Here is a 20,611-nt window from a genome sequence, read left to right as displayed (position 1 = left end):
CCTCCGCCTTTCCCTCTCCTCCCGGGAAAGCCGAGCTCGACCCACCTGCATGGGCTCGTGATCGTTGACGGGACTGACCGCGTCCCCGCCTCCAAATCGTGGACCCTCGGCACCTGCCAGAGGGCATCTACTTGTAGCGTGACCTCCCACTCGAGCTAGTCGAGCATCAACTCTGAGGGCTAAAGCAATGAGTTCATTGAGGGATTGAGGCAGGTCCAAAGCATAGATCTCTCTCTGGACGCGGTCAGCCAGCCCATGCAGGAACATGTCCCACTGCGCCTCCTCGTTCCATTTGCTCTCCGCTGCTAGGGTCCGGAACTCTATAGAAAAGTCTGACACTGATCTCTCTCCTTGACGTAAACCAGCCAGCATTCTTGCAGCTTCTCTTCCGCCGACCGCCCGGTCGAAGACTCTTCTCATCTCAGCGGAGAGCTCCTGGAACGAGACGCAGCACGGATCTTCATTCTCCCACACCGCCGTTCCCCATAACGCCGCTTTCCCAGTCAGGAGGGTGAGTACAAAAGCGACTTTGGATCGCCGGTCTGGAAAGTCTTGGGTTGGAGAGAAAATGCATGGAACACCGGGTTAGAAAGGCTCTGCAAAATTTTGGATCACCTGAATAGGGCTCTGGGGCTGGTAGGCGTGGCTCCGACTGGGATGGGCTCTCCGATGGTGTGGGGGGAGCGGCCGGTGTTGGCGGCGCAGTGGGAACTCGTAGCTGTTGGATCTGCTGGGTGAGCTCGGACACCTGCGCCACTAACGCCTGAACAGCGACCAGTATCGTGTAAATTTTTTCTTGAATGTCCAAACGAGCCATGCTGTTACTCAAACAGTCCTCCATGGTTGGCGCTGATGTACTTGCTGTATCCATTCTTGGTCAGATCGTTCTGTTACGTCAAGAACGAGGATACAATTTGCAAGTAAAACTGTTTATTGAAAGTCAAAATGGAAGGTGATAGATCCGGGTGATGCAGGCGGTGGCACAGGGACTTTGATGGTCAGACGTGGCGTGATGGATGAAGTGCAGCGTGCTCTGATGACGGATGACGGGAACCAGACACATAGACGATCCAACAAGACGTGAAACCGGAACACAGGAACTGAAGACGGGACACGAGGCACGGAAACAGGCTCAGACAACATTGACCTCATAAAACGATCTGACAAAGGAGATGAGAAGGTGGTAAGTATTTATAGGAGGTGAGATGAGTGGCAGCTGGTGATGAAGAGTGATCGCAGCTGGATACTGATCAACGGTAACGATCCGGACACACCCACTCACACACATGTAAACAACAAAGCACGAGACTAGAGAGAGACATTGGATCTATGAACCGTGACAATATTATGTACGTAACCACACATTAGACTATCATGTTTTAAGCACATATTATGTATGTCTTTCTAATAACTATTGAATGACTTTAAGGTTAGTCGTGTTTGGTATGTATGAGTTTGACATTTCTAGCTTGAAACGTTTCTTCCAACTGATTCTTTGTCAAATGTATCATATTCTGGTTATAGAAATCACATCCAAAATTATACTTTGCAAGAGTGTGTAAAATTCAGACCATGTGACTGATAACATGCTGATTTATGATGGAAGGAACAACCCTAGCTAAGATAATAGCCTATCTAATTGGTCAAGACATCAGATGGGATGTGTCCAAAAAGCCGAGTTTAAAACCTCAGGACACCATCAAATCGTCCCTTCTTCCCTTCTCTTCTTCTTCTTCTTCTTCTTCTCGCCACCGCGTTTTGACGCTGTTTTAGCGCTCTTTGAGCGTGCTCTGGCCTACAGGCCAGTTGCTACTTAACACCACGATGAGGAGAAAAACCACTTAGTCCCGTTACTCATTTAATTCTTTTACTTTAGTTTCTTTTCTTTCCGTTGAGTCTCGTGTTCAAAAGTTAAGTTTGCCGCAAAGTCCAGCTCCGACTGCACCCGCTTCAAACTTCAACCAGCAACTGACTCCAAGACCATCCTCAGCCAACACCCAACCATTGGCTTCCCAAGACATCACTTCAAAGACTACTGAACTTCCAGCCAATCACCAATTCGGGAAAACCCCTTTCCTGCAATGACGACGACAGAAGGGAATTCCTGTAACCAAAGGCAACGCAAGTAAAACAACTCCAGATTCTGGCTGAACTGGTGCATTTAATATAAAATTTAGCCTCATTGCGAAACTCAATGCGAGGGTTAATTAAGTGATTGATGGTTGTTCAGGTCTATGCAATAGCACATATTGCTATAAACTTGGGATTTCACATTCTCATTCTCTAAACTCATCCTTTCTCTCTTTTTGCAACGTGTGAATGTGTGAATGCGTGTGTTCATGTTAGATTAGTTTATGTCTTAGGTTTATATAAATAAAGTCGTATTTATATTTAAAAGAGAAGTATCTTGTGTTTTGTGCTTACAAGTTAATGTCTTAATCTGCCGATCTTGTTACTGTGCTTATTAATAGTGTGTTCACTATATTTTGGATTTTAATATCCAGTGCAGAGTTGATGTTATACGGCTCGTTCAGTGAATCGCCGGCCGACTCAGTGATCAGCCGCAGAACAGTGATTCTGTTCAAATTACCTATAAAATCATAAATGATTCCCTTTGAGCTAAATTAAAATTATATTTATGTATCAAACCCTACAAGAGACTTATGACATATCTATCATCTTCAGGAAGTGATGGTGTGAAGGTCAGGAGCTCCAGAGCAGCTGTCGTGTGTTTGGGGCTGCTGTGTGTTCTTCTGCTGACTGCAGTCATAGTGCTGTGTCCACATCCATACAAACAACACAAATTACACAGAAGAGAGACAGCAGCTACTAACCAACGTTACCAACTTAATTCAATTAAACGTACAGTTCAATCAAGAGAAAAATGAATTGTCAAAGGTTATTCAAGGTATTCTACACTAAAACCACATAAACAATGATATTAAGATGTATTTATTTATTTTTTTTATAGACGGTTTTAATGGCAACAACATAAACCAATGTTACTGCACATTCTTCAGAGTAGATTATTTCTGATAACAAGCAAAATAAATAAGTAAATTACATTCAGCAGTCTTGCCTGGCTGCCAAGCCTCTCTTCACACAGCGGTAATCCATGCTCTCCGTCTCCACAGACTTCTGTGTGTTTCCTCATAAATACTGGTTCACATTTACAACTCTGCTCTGCATGTTTGCTGTGTAAAAACATTGGTAGATTTTCGCATTAGTCTGAACAAAAACAGCAGATGGGCTGATTTAAAATGCGAATTCATTCTCTGCCAGCAGGAGGTGCTTTTGTAGTGGCAGAAATAGAGGTTTCCCCGATAACGGCTGTACACAAAGAAGCGCTGTGCTCACAATATTTGCTTTATCACTCATTACAGGCAAGATGAAATGAAAATGACATTGAATGATTATTCAACGATGTCAAAGCCTTTTGGAAAATCTGTGGTGGTCAGTTTTGATATTGTGGCAGGCCATCCACAATTTAATCAATGTATGAGAAACACTGCATTCCACAGCAGAACAACCTGAGCCCAACTTCAGCCTACTCATCTCCTTAACTTCAACTGCGTTTGTAGTCTGTGCCATATTACATATTACAACTAGCCAGACCGATAAACAAACAGACCGGAAGTAAACTTCAAGCCAGGCATCTGCGTCTGATGAAACCGTATAAATATATTTTTGTATAATACAACATGTAAATGTAGGTTATTTATTTAGTTATTTATTCATTTAATTTTTTGTGAATGACAATAAAGAGCTGATTGTTAAGATGGATGTTCACAGATGGATGGATTTACTATCAATTCAGTTTTTACTACGTTTCCAATGAGACAAAGAACTGGACTGAGAGCAGACGATACTGTACAGAGAGAGGAGCAGATCTAGTGATCATAAAGAACAGCGAAAAACAAGTGAGTGGAATGTACTTACTTAACCATATTCATGAGACACATTTGTTATCAGAAGTGAGCTAAATCTGACAAAACCTACATTTGAGGTTTGTGTATGGGTGTCCTCTTATGTAAAAACTATAAAAAAGAATAAAAAACGAAAAATACAGAATGTTTTTTTTTTTTTTTTTTTTGTCATTGTTATACCCTGTTGAAAAAACCAGCATATGCTGGTAGGTTTTGAAGCATGGATGCTGGTCCTTAGCTGGTCATGAGCTGGTTTATGCTGGTCCTGCTCCTGCTCAGGACCATCTTAGGACCAGCACATGACCAGCTTAAACCAGCTCATGACCAGCTAAGGACCAGCATCCATGCTTCAAAACCTACCAGCATATGCTGGTTTTTTCAACAGGGCAGCCAATTCTAATTAATTGAAAATGAAAAAAAAATGAAGAAGAGAAGAAGAGAAAAAGTCGTTGGCTTTTCCCCAATTAGTACTTGTGTGTGTGTGTGTGTGTGTGTGTGTGTGTGTGTGTGTGTGTGTTGTTTATGAGAGGTCAGTTGAAATATTTGATGATGTAATTTTGTTTTCTTCTTTTTTCCTTTTGTCTTCATCTTTTCAGGATTTAGTTAAGAAAATATCCTGTGGAAGTGAAGCCTGGATTGGTCTGACAGCCAGTGATGAAGAGAGCAAATGGAAATGGGTTGATGGCAGCACACTGAGCTCTGGGTGAGAAATCACTGAATTAAACAGATTTTTATGTAATATACGATTCTCACAGTCAATATCATATCACACAGAAAGTAGCACTGAACATCTAATGCTGATCTGTTGATGCAGGTTCTGGAGACCTGGAGAGCCCAATAGACATTTATATGAGAACTGTACTATCATCACACTTTCAGGAGTATGGGCTGATTATCTATGTACTAACGATTCTAAATGGATCTGTGAGAGGAAAATTTTAGGTCCCACTTTATATTAGGTGGTCTTAACTACTTACATCAAAAAATAAGTACAATGTACAATGCTATTGAGGTGGGATACAGATTAGGTTAGGGACAGGTTTGGTGGTTTGGGTAGGTTCAAGGGTGGGTTAAGGTGTAAGGGATGGGTCAACAGAGTAATTATAAATGTAATTACAGAAATTATTTACAGATGTAACTACATACAGGTATTTTAAAAAAATATAAGTACAATGTAAAAACATGTATGTACACAATACGTGCATTGTATCAAATGATTCATTTAAATGTAAGTACATATTAGTTAAGGCCACCTAATATAAAGTGGGACCAAATTTTAAAATGACTATTATATGCAATACATGTTTATTTTCAGCCTAAATATGCTGGAACACTTAAACACCCAGATCTTTTGAGTCATTTTGACATGTACTATTTTTTTACCCTTACTACCATTAGCCTATAAGGTAAAGTACTTTTTTATTATTAAACTCTTAAAATCATTAACTTACACATTTATCATATTTGTCATCTTGCTCTCAACCCTTTAACTCCCATTAACAAGTAACAGGCATTATCTGCTGTTGCTGCTGTCATGTTATGTTATGGACAGAGACACTTCAATTGGGTTTTATTTTGAGTTGGGAGTTAGTTTTTAGAATTAGAATTAGCAATCACAAATTTTAATTTAATTATGAGTTTGTAATATTCAGAAGTTATTTCCAAACCTGTAATTTGAAGACTAATATGGAAATGTATCCTCGATTGATAATATCACAAATGCTCTGTGAATTTTTATGAATGTGAAAGTGTAAATTATATTTTTTAAATAGTTTGTAATTTGTATCTTTTGTGATTTTCTTAGTTTTACAGTTGTGTCAAGTAAAGTATTCATTGCATACAAAGAAGAACATGTGATGGACTTTTATTTCTGTTAGCTATCTGTGAGCGCCTTACAGAACATCATTGCCAGGACAGAATAAAAAGAAAATTGTCATGGTTGTTTTTAGGAATATAGATGAAGATAATGAATAAAGTTTCAAAACTCAAAGTTTAATAATAAATTTCGACAAGGCAGGCAAACAAGCAGTAGCAAAACACAATGGACGTCATTCATGAAACCTGCGTAAATATGAGTAAATTCAGAATAATTTGTCTGCAAAATAGACCTTCCCAAAAACTGTCCTCTGGATTCACAAACGCTTCATAAACATCAGATTTGTTAGTTTGTATGTTTATAAATTCCAGTTCTGTTTTGAGCTTGGCCTTGTTCAGCATGGGGTATGCCTTCACTGTTGTTTCGAGTGCTGATTCAGGAAACTTCACACCGTGTTGTGGAAACAACTCTCCATGCAGCAATGTTGCACTGATGAGGAAAACCGCTCCTTGGAATGAATCAGGATGGTATCACATACCTGTAAAACATTTTTATCAAAGTGATTCTGAGTGAACATAACGTACATTATATTATTACTAATGTTTAAACTCCAGTATTCCTCACTGTACTTTACAGTGTTTACTTCTCCTGATCTTGATCTTGAACTTGCTATTGGTTTCCTAAACAAAACAAGGTCTACAGTAGCATTTCAATAAATAAACCACCTATTTTCTGCTACATGCACGGATATTATGTACTTAATTATTTTCCCATTTGTGTGGATGACAGAAACATCATGCTACTTGTGACTGATCAGCACTTTTTTGGTACTGTACATGACTTGGCCTATCTGTTTTATAACTGTGATCTATACATTTTAAATACTGAGGCCAGCTACATAGTTTTCTTAGACTAGTCTTAAAAGTTAGGGTAACACTTTATATTACGACCCACAAACAACTGCGTAAGTAAACTGAAATTACGGTGTACGTTTCTGTAATTATAGTGTACTTCCGTGTAGGTATAAGGGAACAATATGTTAAGTTTTGGGTAATAAAGGGGTACAACCAGATATACAAGCAAATTATTTATAATGTAATTATTTTAAAACTAACAGGTACCTATTCTGTTAATATATTCCAGGCAAAAATTGTACGTCTGTTGTATATAAAAGTTTTTATCACATTTCTGGCAAAATATGTTCTTGTGCAATATAGTTACAGGGTAATTTTGACATATGTGGGTTGTAAATTAAACTTATATATATGGCTGTATGTAAGCACAGTATGATAAAAATTTAATCTGAAACAATTTTATAAACAGCTGATTTCGAAAAACATTGGCAATGCTATTTATTGGCTTTTCTTACTAAACTACTTAACGTTAATCCAAAAAAATTAGTTTCTGATATGATTTTAATTTAGAACGTACCATGTAGTACTTACCTTATCACATTGTATTGCAATGACACTTAAATGTGAGGGCAAATATACTGTGTAATTAAAATGTTTTTTTGTTTTGTTTTCTTAATAAGAGTACCTTTCTCTGTAATTACTGTGCAAATAGTGTTGTTTCGTATTGTTACATAGTAAGTAGTGTTTGTTACCCGTTTCAACTGTGTATTTACAGGGTAAGTGTAACTCCTGCGGGCTGTAAATTAAAATGGCGCTTGTTACCCCCTTGTTCTGTGTAGTTACTGGGTAAATACAACATTAAACCAGTATGCTGAAACAGACAAACCTAGCTTCACCATTAGCATTATCAACAAATTTCTAAATTAGTACTTGTAAAAGAACAGTAGCACAATTAAACCAAAAACATTTATTAAAACAAGTTTAACAATAAACAATCACAATGTTGAAATGACATCAACACTGTACAAACTGTAAACAGAACAGAAATAATCTTGAAATCACACTGTACAAAGTGTATAAATAACAATAATTGCCAACAGTTGAACAGAGAAAACAAACAATTGGTTTAAACAAATTGTACAAAAAAAAAAAAAAAAAAATTAATGCCGAAACCTATTTTTTATAGGTAGCAGCTTATTTTCTTTTTTCATGTCCTCAATTTTCTTACTAAGTTGGGGACAGGAGGCCACAAATTGCTGCAAATCCTTGGCATAGGACGGCAGAGTTGTCCCTGGGGTATGAGTAGGAACAGAAAACTGTTCCCCATCTGATGCTATTGTCACCTGTAATCACAAGTACAGAAATGTAGTTAGTAGAATATCAAAAAAGGTTGCACTAGTACACCAATAATTTTTTGGGTATCACATAAAAAGTGACTTCGATCTTTAGATAGGTTTTTTGATTTCTGAATCTGAGAATCGATAGGCTTGAGGTGGTAAGTACCGCGAGAGCAATTCAAAAGCATAGGGAGCCGTTTGCTTTCTAATTGCGATACTTTGATGTCACTGATAGACCTTTTGCGAGTAGACGTCACAGTCACGTCACGTCACTGCAAGCTGCGCGCGCAATTTGGTGGCGAAAAAATAGTGGAAAAGAATTATACATGAGTGAAACGAGAAAGATAACTCACTATAAAATGTCTTGTTGTGCTGTTGAGTGTCAGAATAGGAATGCAAAAAAAAAAGGTCTTCATTTTTATAGAATACCATTAATATATAAACAGGCCTATGCATATGAACTTGTATGTAAACATAATAGTTTTAGTTTTATGAAAACGCAGAAAGGGACCATAACAATCACAGTTTAACGCTAACACTTACACTGCCCACAAAATACGTCATCTCTGTTTGCAAACACGCAGAAGGTCTATAAGCCTGTTTATTTTTTGGACTCGATTCCCAGACAGTCAGGTAGGATATATAATAGAATAACGTTTCTTTAATTAAATTAATTTATTTACCTTTTATAAGTACGTGAAGCCATGAGGTTGCATATTCCGGTACAGTAGGTGGCGGTATGCACCTTGCTTGCGACCCGCCAAATACCAAGAGAGTGAGAGATTAGTTGAGTGTCCGTCCTTCAGGTAATATCAGATGTTCCTTTTTCGTCTTTAATCAAAGGACGGTGGGTGAAAACGCCACATCCACTGAAGTCGCGTGTGGGAGCAGCATGACCACCACTGTGTCGGGAAAACATGACGACGCATTTAAGTGTAAGATTGGGGAGTAACGTACCTTTCACAATATTGCAGCATCACAATCTTTCCAAATTGAATATTTTCAGCACATATTCTAAACTAGTTACCTGCAATGGCTAACTTTTAGATCCCCTTCAGTTCTTTAGTGAAACTATCCACCTTATTTTTGACGTAAATGTGGGTGCCGGTGTTATGGATCAACTGGGGATCGTGTTATCTGGGGACATGCACGTGCACACCATAGACTGTAAGAAATATTTTTATATTAGCCTATTAATATTGTTTTTGATTAATATACCAGTTCCCATGCACTCTGTTACTTTTGGTTAATTGTTCTGAGAATTTATGTAACTTTGTTTACCTCTCTTGAATTTTCCACAACCTGTAACATTTTAATTAATTCAAATACAATATTACTACATTATGATGTGTAAAAGAGAGTTTTCTATTATATGATTGTAGAGCCTACCAATCAACCTCAGAGCACCAACCTTAGGCCCAAAAAACAACAACAACAATTTAGCAACAATTTAAAAAAACTGTTAAAGACAACTTTGTTTGCAAAAAGTAAGTTACAGCAAAGTCCCCATACTATTTGATGCTTTAGATTGAGGTGCCAAATGATTATAAGAGTAATGATGTGTTCAGTATTTAATAATGTCTTAAAGCGTAATTAACTGATTGTTTCAGGATCTATTATGAATTATGGATATGTTCTGCTTATGTGGTTACATTTAGCACTTGTCACAAGACTTGCATAAACAGAAGAGCAGTATTGAAGCTGAGAAAAAATATTTTAAGAAACTTAGGATGGTAACAAAGAAATAAAATCATAGAAGACAATGTTGTAGTTGGACATAAAGCTCTAGTGGGAAAAAGGGAAGGATCTATGTTGGGTTCTTTAACAGAAAGCCTTTGCATTTCTCAGTTGTAGCCAGCTGTTCTATCATTCATTGTGGCTACAGGGTTATCATCACTTAGATCATCTTTAGTAGCATTCATGGAGAAAACTGCAAGTCCCATTGTCACCTCATCATCCTACAGCATGGTGAGTTTTGAACTGTAAAGACTATAAAGACAAAGATTAGTATGTCGCATAAAAAATAAGACTCATTTATTGAGAAAGTTTACAGAAAACAATCTCCAATCACAGACACACATACAATTCAAAGAGTTAAAAAAACACAACTTTCAGTTTTACAGTGAGTTACAAAACACTATAATTTTGTAAGCATATGTAAAGTTTGTTGATATAATTGCAAAGATCAGTCATTTACAGCATTACATAATTCCAAATTCGTCACAAATTATGATCTGCTTGAAAAATAAAAACAGATTGACGTTTGACTGTCATTTGCCTCTCTTAACTTCAGCCAAGTCCTACAATCAAAACATTCGTCCATTTAAGTAAGGCTAATATACTTTTCATAAGAGGAGTTAACAATGTTTGTACAGTTAAGTTACCTATATATTACAAAAATGCGATTACATTACAGCATATATACGACATAAACTGCTTATTAGTTAATGTTTAGAACAGTTCTTAATGTGTTTACGTGTACTGTTATGTTTTAAATGGGAAAAAAACACTTTTTTTAATAAGCAAATAATTTCATAAAACAAAAACAATACTGAATATTTTTGTGACATTTTAAACATATGCCTGAAAAGGTTCAAAAATCTTGGTATATTTCATGTAAAAACACTCGACTGACTTTCCCATTGTAAAGATATTGGTATGCTATTATAATTGCGCATTGAATACCCGTCACCCCCGAGCAACCACACAAAATGATTAAATATATCTTCTTATGATATATCAGGCCACTTATTAATTTCATCCTCCCATTGGTTCACACATGGCAGGTGTAGTAAATGTTTACCATAACTGTTTAAATCATGTTTTATGCATGCTCCCATGACTATTAAAACGGACGTCAAAGAAAATACGTCACATCACTTACTTCCGCGTTCGAAAATAAGGTGGATAGATGTGCAATATTTCTTTTTATGAAGTCTATGATGCTATGTAGCCACAACTTCGTATTTATTATGTATATTATCATTCCAACATTAATTTGTAATGCAATAAGTTTGTTTATAAATTAGGTACAAGAACATTGCTTCAACGGAACTTGATGAATTGTGTTTGGACATATTAACAAGTGCATTTATAATGTACAGTACCAGTGATGTTTAGTTCTTCAATTTGATGTTTTAAAAAATAGGAAAGTGGTCACAAGTATAAGCCCTGGAGTAGAGCAGGAGTAAAATTTAAACGTCTAACCTTTCTTTCTTTCTTTTTTCTTTCAAAGATAAGATTATCACTCTTAAAGCAGAGATCACCTTGCTCAAAGATGAGTGTGATTTTTTGAAAAAGGAAATTGAAAAGATGAAGTCTGCTGTCCCATCTGCAATGGCACAAAGATATACTGTTCCTATAGTGCCACAGCCCTCAGGTTTGTGTTTCATGCTTTTTAGTTTTTTGTTGCTGTCAGAACAACTATGCCTTTTTTAAAAAACATTTTCTGCTGCACTACAGTCATTATCACTATAAAATATCACAACCCCGCCATGATCTGCCTCAAACTTCACCATAATGTGTTTTCTTCAAATTTACAGTTACTACAGTAATATAAGGTGGCACAAAATGTTTTAGAGTGGAGGATTGTTCGACAACTTAAAATTGAAGGTGTTGCTTGCTAAGAGCATGTATGTGTATATATATATATATATATATATATATATATATATATATATATTCATATTCATATTTTGCAGTGCAGCAAGACCAATGGGACTCCATCAACTCCTCAACTTCAGAGTCCCCAGTGGAAGTTAAGAAAAAGAAGAGCAAGAAAAGAAAGAAGAAGAAAAGCAAGAGAAGCAAATAAAAAGGGGGGGGGATATAATGTGTTACTTTGATGTTTGAGTATACAGTATACTTGAGTATATTTTTTTTGGATTAACGTTAAGTAGTTTAGTAAGAAAAGCCAATAAATAGCATTGCCAATGTTTTTCGAAATCAGCTGTTTATAAAATTGTTTCAGATTAAATTTTTATCATACTGTGCTTACATACAGCCATATATATAAGTTTAATTTACAACCAACATATGTCAAAATTACCCTGTAACTATATTGCACAAGAACATATTTTGCCAGAAATGTGATAAAAACTTTTATATACAACAGACGTACAATTTTTGCCTGGAATATATTAACAGAATAGGTACCTGTTAGTTTTAAAATAATTACATTATAAATAATTTGCTTGTATATCTGGTTGTACCCCTTTATTACCCAAAACTTAACATATTGTTCCCTTATACCTACACGGAAGTACACTATAATTACAGAAACGTACACCGTAATTTCAGTTTACTTACGCAGTTCTTTGCAGGTTGTATATCTGCTTGTTACCCCTTTATTACCCAAAACTTAACATATTGTTCCCTTATACCTACACGGAAGTACACTATAATTACAGAAACGTACACCGTAATTTCGCGTTACTTACGCAGTTGTTTGCGGGTCGTAATATAAAGTGTTACCAAAGTTAGTGACGTAATTGTAAGAAGATTTTCTTCTACAGTTCCTATCTTTTTTAGTCAGTTAAATTAAAAAGTAGACTGTTAAGTTTACTGTTTGGCTGACTGCTAGTTGGTCAAACTAGTGCTTAATACAGTGGCTAGGTTTATGCTACTGGGCTGGTCTGATATAAATTCCTTTTATTTGTCACTAAAAGATGTTATATCCACTTACCCACAGAGGCAAGATAATGGCATGTGTTCTGAATTTCTATATTCTGAATGGCAAATACTATATTCACGAAATAATACATTTACAAAGAGTCACTGCAAGAATGCTTATTATGAACAAAAAATTAATTTACATTTTATGGAATAATTATTTACAATATAACGCCCATACTAAACAACCTCAAACATTATGGATTTTGTTTTTGGGAAAACATAATACTTTTCTTTCCTTGTTGCATTTATAATTATAATCTATATGTCATCTTTTGTCTGTTTTTGTATGTGTGTGTGTGTGTGTTTGTTTTACCTCTGTAGCTAGCCTCCGTTGTTTTCCTGGTCCCAGCGTCCTCGGTCGCTTGTTGGGCTGGTGCTGCTGGTCAGATGATGCACTGTCCCCACACAGAAAGGGAATTGAGTCCCTGGTCCAAAAAAAGTTAATAAATAATAATTTGAAAAAAACTGATGTGCTCTATGGCAATCATTCACTTTAATGGCAAGGCACAATTCAGATTTCACAGACAACGAATCTTTCTAACAACAACAGCTTTCTCAGCCACTAGTAAATAAAGGTATTTACCTGATTGCTTGCATGTTGTTTGTGAATTCCTGGACAGCTGCTTTAATGTAGACAGGGTCGATGTTCCTCTTCTGCAGCTGGTTGAATAGCATGTCTACATTTTGGCATGATCTTGTGAAACAATGCCAGGAAAAAACAGAAAGCCTCGTCTTCAAGCATCCTCACAAAACCCCCTGACTCTCTGACAGTTGAGGAATCAAAGTTCCCTGAGTCTCTGATGATCTGAAAACATTTTAAAAGGTCATCCTGGTGTTCGTACACAGTGTTTACAACGCGACTTTGGAAGTTCCAACGTGTTGTGGAGGTCCTGGGAAGTCTGTGCGCAACCACTTGGTCAAACACGGCGATTCGCTTAGGTGACCTGTAGAAGAAGGCAGAAAACCCACCAAGGTCAGAAAAAAAAAGTGCCGATTCTGGGGATGTGTTTTGTCGCCTGCTGCATGATGAGGTTCAGCTGATGCGTGTAGCAGTGAATGTAGTGAGCATTTTTGCAGACGTCCATTATCTTACGCTGCACTCCGCCAGTGCTTCCTCTCATCACAGTAGCCCCGTCATAAGTTTGGGCAATTACTTAATTTTTTTGTCCATTTGGTAGTATGGTACTTAGACTGTCCAGAAGTGCTGTAGCAAAGGAGTCAGCGTTTGCGTTATGGATGGTAAAGAACTCAAAAAATGAATCTTGTTTATTTTAGTTCAGGACTCCATAGTCCAGGAGTTAGTAATCTGTACTTAATCTGTGTTTCAGAAAGCCATTTTTAAAACCATGATTAACTATTCTAGATTAAGCCTACTCCTGGCTTAATTTAAACCCTGTCCGGGAAACCACTCCTCAGTTTTTTTCTTCAGCTTTCTTTTCGTCTTTTTCTTAGCCTTTTATCATTCCCCTTCAGTAGCTGACTACATACCTGCTGAATTTGAAGATGAAGCATAATTTCCAATCATTTCTTTTTCATTTTCAGAGAGTGATCTGTTACTGTCCATCAGTACTCTATCTAGAAAACACAGCAGCCACATAGACAAAATTATTAGATATTTTTTAAACAGCTACATTCAACAAATGTATATAACCAATGGTGGTGTTCCTGCTGATCATAACATGGCATTTGAGACTTTTCAATCAGCTTTATTTTTTTTCATTGGCATCTATTAAAAAATCTATTTTGGAAAATGTGTTAATGAATTTATTAATTATTTACTCAGGCCTGTTTTACCTTGTGGATCAATCTGGATCTCATAAAACTTCCTTTTGAATTCAGATAGTTGTCCTCGTTCCATGGCCATAAGAACTTTACCTATCTTTGCCAGCTGTAATGTACCTTCAGGTAGCCTGTAATACTGCCGATGCACCCTGATGTCATATCCCAGGAAGTCAGCAAAGTCATTCTCACAAGTTGAGTACCTTGGACATAGTGGCCATGTGCTTCCTCTGTCTAGTAGAGGATAATGCCTCTGAGTGTTGTGCTCCACAGCTTCAAGCTATCTGAAGCTATATTTCAAGCTATCCGGAGCTACAGTATATTTTATCCTCTGAAGTGACTGAGTGCTTGTGGTCTTCCAAACATGAACACTTTGTTATTAAGCACATCACAGTTACGGCGAGTCTTGACAAGTAACTCCATTGATGTCATCATATCAGGTGTGAGAAGAATGAGGACCTGTCGTCCACATTTGCCTTTGATCTCAATTCTCTGGAAGTCCTTACAAAGTTTCCTTTCAAGGTCTGACAAAGCAAGCTTTACATCTGGCAATGAGGATAGGCAATGAGGTATCCCTCAACGAAAAAGCATTAAGGGACATCTTGGATACCTTTCCTTCCCTTCTACGATTAAAAGGTATCACCTGACAGAGTGTCACTTTTGCAAGTTCTGCCAAGAGCTTGTTACTTGATTCTTGTTCAAGTTTTGTTTGGTGCTTGTTTTGTTTACTGTGTTGAGACGTGCTGAAGTCATGTTTGGTCTCATGCTGTATCGCATAGGCTACCTTGTCAGTTTTATGCGCTTGCTTGGCCCTTTGTTGTAATAAACAGTAAAGCATGTTCAAGTGCCAACAAAGACTTGACCAGTGTGAAGAAATACTCTTTGAGAGAAGCAGTCAATCAGCAGAAGTTAAAAGCAGCGTGTGAGTGTATTTCTTGTCTCACTAGTTTTTAGCGCAGTTGTTGTTGCTAGGAAACGCTTGTCTTGGGCTTGTTGGTATTTTTTGCACTTGGACTTGTCTCTGACTTCGTCATTGGACTTGCCAAAAGTTCTAGTTGGTCTCAACCTAGTCCAGCTATATGTGCCTTTTTTCTCCTTCAATACAAAACCATTGATGGAGCACGCTTGTTCAGAAAACGGGTAACGTTATTGGTTTAATTCACAATCCATCTAGAATGGGCGTTGACATTGGAGGCATCAATTATTTTAATTTTGGCCACAGACACGATGTCGCGTTTCAAAATCAAAATGCTGCGTGGGTGTTTTTATATGAACTTATCTATGAATGGGAACTGACTGTCTTCAGAACAACTTCAATGTCATTTTCATGCTTTGATTAAAGCCCACTGCTGAAAAAACCAATAGAACCCTGCCCAAAACACAATAGAAAATGTAATGGATTTAATGGTTATAATGGGAATTGTATTGATTTTAATGGAAACTATAATGGTGTCTACTGTTATGTGATGGATTCTATTGGTGGGATGTTAAATTCTATTGGGAAAATGCCAAAAACACACTACAAAAAGGAATTTTGTAATGGTTTTACTGGAAAAAGCTAAAGGTTCATAATGGTATTTTAATGGAAACCACTGGAATTTCTGAGATGGTTTCTATTGGGCTTCTATTGCTTTTTTTATCAGGGCTGTCAGTTTTGTGTGCTTGCTTTGCCCTTTGTTGTGATGAACAGTAAAGCGTGTCTACCTCAATTCAATTACAGTTTGTGAGATGGGTATAAAAAAGGTTAATATACCAGGGCAGCCCTCATGTGAGGACCAAAGAGTGTAAAGACCAGAGACTACCTGTGTGACTCCACCGAGCAAGGGACACAAGTATCGCTTTTTATTTGTCCTCTTTCCTCTTTTCCAACTTGTTTCACTTCTGTTTCACTTTTTATGACTGATTTTTACTATGTGTTTCCAAATCCCTACTATTAAAAACACTTGCAAACCACGTATCTCACTCTGTAGGCAACGCAATCCTGACAACCTGCACATTTTTCCTGTGTCTGATAATACACTACTTTTTTTTCCTATTGGTCTCTGGAATTGCCAGTCTGCTGTAAACAAAGCAGATTTCATTATATCTATTACTGGTCATTCAAGGCTAAACTTCATGGCCCTGACAGAGACCTGGATCAAACCAGAGGACACTGCTACACCTGCAGTATTCTCCAATAATTTCTCATTTCCCCAAACCCCCCGTCTGACTGGAAGAGGTGGAGGTACTGGTCTGCTTATCACTAATGATTGGAAATCTAATCCATCTCTGGGTATCAACAGCTCCTTTGAATCACATTCAGTTACTATCACCCACCCTCTCAAAATCCATTTTGTAGTTGTTTATTGACCACCAGGACCACTAGTTACCTTCTTGGAAGAATTAGATATGTTGCTCTCAAACTTTCCTGAGGAAGGTACACCTCTAGTTATGCTTGGAGACTTCAGCATCCACCTAAACCTCAGGCTGAGGAACACAGTCTGCTTTGCCACTTTTGATCTTAAGCGAGTGTTAACTATAGCAACTCACAAATAAGGGGGTTTTGAAGTTTTGACATGCCCTGACATTTGTGTATTTTTTCAGTATCTTAAAAACATATTAAAGGGATAGTTCACCCAAAAATGAAAATTTTATGTTTATCTGCTTACCCCAAGGGCATCCAAGATGTAGGTGACTGTTTCTTCAGTAGAACACAAACAAAGATTTTTAACTCGAACCGTTGCAGTCTGTCAGTCAATGGGACTTATGACTTTGAGAGAGAAAAAAAACATACACAGACAAATCCAAATTAAACCCTGCGGCTCGTGACCGGTCTAAAGACACGAAACGTTCGGCCTGTGCAAGAAACTGAACAGTATTTACCGTATTGTCCCGAATATAAGACGACCCTGATTATAAGACGACCCCCCTTTTTCCAGATGTACCTGTTGGAAAAAGGCTTTTTGAAAACCAAATCTTGTTTTTTTTTTCTCTCTCTCTCTGTAAAACACATTTATTCTTAAATTATTTTCATATTGCATATTTTTCCAATTCTAATTTTTGTTTTGAAAGTAAGGTAAATACTGGTTAAATGTACCAACAATGACATTGGAAAATTTTGATATACCATTGAAATAACAGGTAGCCCATCTGAATTATATAACATTTAGGCTCTCCATCTCATAGTAGCCTACCAAAATGTTATTATCAGTAGACGTGAAAACTTATTGTAGTCTTCAAATCTGGGTACTGTCTTATGTTTTAAAATCACTTACAGAGGAAGTTTGGTCACATCAGGCTAACATGACAGTCACGACTCATGCCGCTGTTAAGCTTTTCTTTTTCATTTGTTTTCATTCGCGATCTTTACAACACACATTACATTACATATTTCATGGCACACTCGTTTTATGCGTTTTTGGCGCCACCTATTGTTGTGGGTGTATTATTGACATGTCAAAGTCTAGACCCTGAATATAAGACGAACGCGTTTTTTCAGATGTATTTACAAGGAAAAAACATTGTCTTATATTCGGGTCAATATGGTATATCTTTTTTTTTTTACCTCTGATCCGCTACACGGTCCAAATCTTCTGAGCGCGTTCACACAACAGCCGGCGCGTGCCGGCTTCTTGCTTTGCGGTGGATCACAGACTTGAAGTTTTGTCTGTGTGTTTTGTTTCTCTCAAAGCCGGCAGTCAAGTCACCTTTATTTATATAGCGCTTTTAACAATACAGATTGTGTCAAAGCACTTAACAGTATCAAATTGGAGGATAGAGTGTCAGTAATGTATAATGATAAGATTAAACACTCAATTTTCAGTTAAAGGCATTTCATTATTGAATTCAGAGAGGTCATTGTCTAGCTCAGTTTAGTTTAAATAGTATCTGTGCAATCAAATCGGCGATAATCGCTAGAAATTAAGTGTCCCCAACTGAGCAAGCCAGAGGCGACAGCGGCAAGGAACCAAAACTCCCTCTGTGACAGAATGGAGAAGAAAAAAACCTTGGGAGAAATCAGGCTCAGTCGGGGGGCCAGTTCTCCTCTGACCAGACGAAACCAGCAGTTCAAAAGTTTATATTTCTATTTTAATTTTGTTGCAATTTCTAACAATAGTAGTATTATGTAGTTAGGTATTTTATTATATTTTTAGTTATTTTGTTATATTTTTAGTTTTATTGTATTTTAATCAAGGTTTTCGCTGGGGATATGTCTCTGGGGCTCATCTAGGTGTCCTGATCTCCGCTGACTGAGAAACAGAACAGGAAAGAAACAGACAAATATTAGCGTAGATGCCATTCTACTTACGATGTAACGAGTACATTGTGTGTTATGGGGAGTGTTCCCGGTTCCGGTTGATCTAATTAATGCAGCCTAACAATCCTTTAACGGATTTGAATAATAGAAGCGTATTAGTGTGTTATGTGTAAGCCAGGCTAAAGAGATGGGTCTTTAATCTAGATTTAAACTGACAGAGTGTGTCTGCCTCCCGAACAGTGTTAGGTAGATTGTTCTAAATAGGAATAGGATCTGCCGCCCGCAGTCAATTTTGATATTCTAGGTATTATCAAACGGCCAGAGTTTTGAGAACGCAGTGGACGTGGAGGACTATAGCGTGATAAGAGCTCGCTCAAGTACTGAGGAGCTAAGCCATTCAGGGCTTTATAAGTAATTAACAAGATTTTAAAATCTATCCGATGTTTGATAGGGAGCCAGTGCAGTGTTGACAGAACCGGGCTAATATGGTCATATTTCCTGGTTCTAGTAAGGACTCTAGCTGCTGCATTTTGGACCAACTGTAGTTTGTTGATCAAGCGTGCAGAACAACCACCCAATAAAGCATTACAATAGTCTAACCTTGAGGTCATAAACGCATGAATTAACATTTCTGCATTTGACGTTGAGAGCATAGGTCGCAATTTAGATATGCTTTTGAGATGAAAAAACGCACTTTTACAGATGCTAGAAACATGGCTTTCAAATGAAAGATTGCTATCAAACAGCACACCTAGGTTCCTGACTGATGAAGAAGAATTGACAGAGCAGCCATCAAGTGTTAGATAATGTTCTAGGTTATTACATGTGGGGTTTTTAGGTCCGATAATTAACACCTGTTTTTTCAGAATTTAGCAGTAAAAAATTACTCGTCATCCAGTTTTTTATATCGACTATGCATTCCGTTAGTTTCTCAATTTGGTGTGTTTCACCGGGCCGCGAAGAAATATAGAGCTGAGTATCATCAGCATAACAGGGAAAGCTAACACCATGTCTCCTGATAATATCTCCCAAGGGTAACATGTAAAGCGTGAAAAGTAACAGCCCTAGTACTGAGCCTTGAGGTACTCCATACTGCACTTGTGATCGATATGATACCTCTTCAATCACTGCTACGAACTGATGGCGGTCAGATAAGTACGATTTGAACCATGCTAAGGCGCTTCCACTAATACCAACAAAGTTTTGTAGTCTATTCAAAAGAATGTTGTGGTCGATAGTGTCGAACGCAGCGCTAAGATCCAGTAGAACTAATAAAGAGATACAACCACGATCAGATGATAGAAGCAGGTCATTTGTAACTCTAATGAGAGCAGTCTCAGTACTATGATACGATCTAAATCCTGACTGGAATTCCTCACAGATATAATTTTTCTCTAGGAAGGAATATAATTGTGAGGATACTACCTTTTCTAGTATCTTTGACAGAAAAGGGAGATTTGAGATCAGTCTGTAATTAACTAGATCTTTGGGGTCAAGTTGTGTTTTTTTAATGAGAGGCTTAATAACAGCCAATTTGAAGGTTTTGGGGACATATCCTAATAACAATGATGAATTAATAATAGCCAAAAGAGGATCTATGACTTCTGGAAGCAACTCTTTTAGATGGGATAGGGTCTAACATACATGTTGTTGGTTTAGATGATTTAACAAGTTTATACAATTCTTCCTCTCCTACAGTAGAGAATGAATGGAATTGTTCCTCAGGGGATCTATAGTGCACTATATGATGTGATACTGTAGCTGACGGCTGCAAGGATACAATTATATCTCTGATAGTATCGATCTTGGAAGTGAAGTAGTTCATAAAGTCCCATTGACTGACATTGTATGACTGACAGACTGCAACGGTTTTAGTTAAAAATCTTTGTTTGTGTTCTACTGAAGAATGCTTTTCTTACTTACAAAAATATCGAAAAATTCTCAAATCAAGAATGATTTTCTTGACAAGTCAAAATTAAGCGAGTTTT

General features: G+C 37.3%; 3 long non-coding RNA genes across 3 annotated transcripts; 2 read left to right on the top strand and 1 right to left on the bottom strand.

The window, feature by feature from the left end:
* The first annotated feature begins 808 nt into the window (after window positions 1-808).
* Window positions 809-5,748, top strand: LOC131539459 (uncharacterized). The gene is made up of 4 exons (XR_009270864.1): window positions 809-2,908; window positions 3,793-3,920; window positions 4,523-4,629; window positions 4,741-5,748. It is a non-coding gene; the product is annotated as an uncharacterized LOC131539459 (long non-coding RNA).
* A 1,526-nt stretch (window positions 5,749-7,274) lies between these two features.
* On the bottom strand, window positions 7,275-10,197 carry LOC131539464 (uncharacterized). The gene is made up of 3 exons (XR_009270869.1): window positions 8,961-10,197; window positions 8,617-8,835; window positions 7,275-7,939 (listed from the first exon to the last, which is right to left on the bottom strand). It is a non-coding gene; the product is annotated as an uncharacterized LOC131539464 (long non-coding RNA).
* Window positions 8,740-13,002, top strand: LOC131539467 (uncharacterized). The gene is made up of 3 exons (XR_009270872.1): window positions 8,740-8,868; window positions 11,169-11,312; window positions 11,635-13,002. It is a non-coding gene; the product is annotated as an uncharacterized LOC131539467 (long non-coding RNA).
* The last annotated feature ends 7,609 nt before the right edge of the window (window positions 13,003-20,611 follow it).

This window comes from Onychostoma macrolepis, chromosome 04, assembly GCF_012432095.1.
Source record: "Onychostoma macrolepis isolate SWU-2019 chromosome 04, ASM1243209v1, whole genome shotgun sequence".
NCBI classification, from domain to species: domain Eukaryota; kingdom Metazoa; phylum Chordata; class Actinopteri; order Cypriniformes; family Cyprinidae; genus Onychostoma; species Onychostoma macrolepis.
This window is presented reverse-complemented; position numbering and strand designations above follow the sequence as displayed.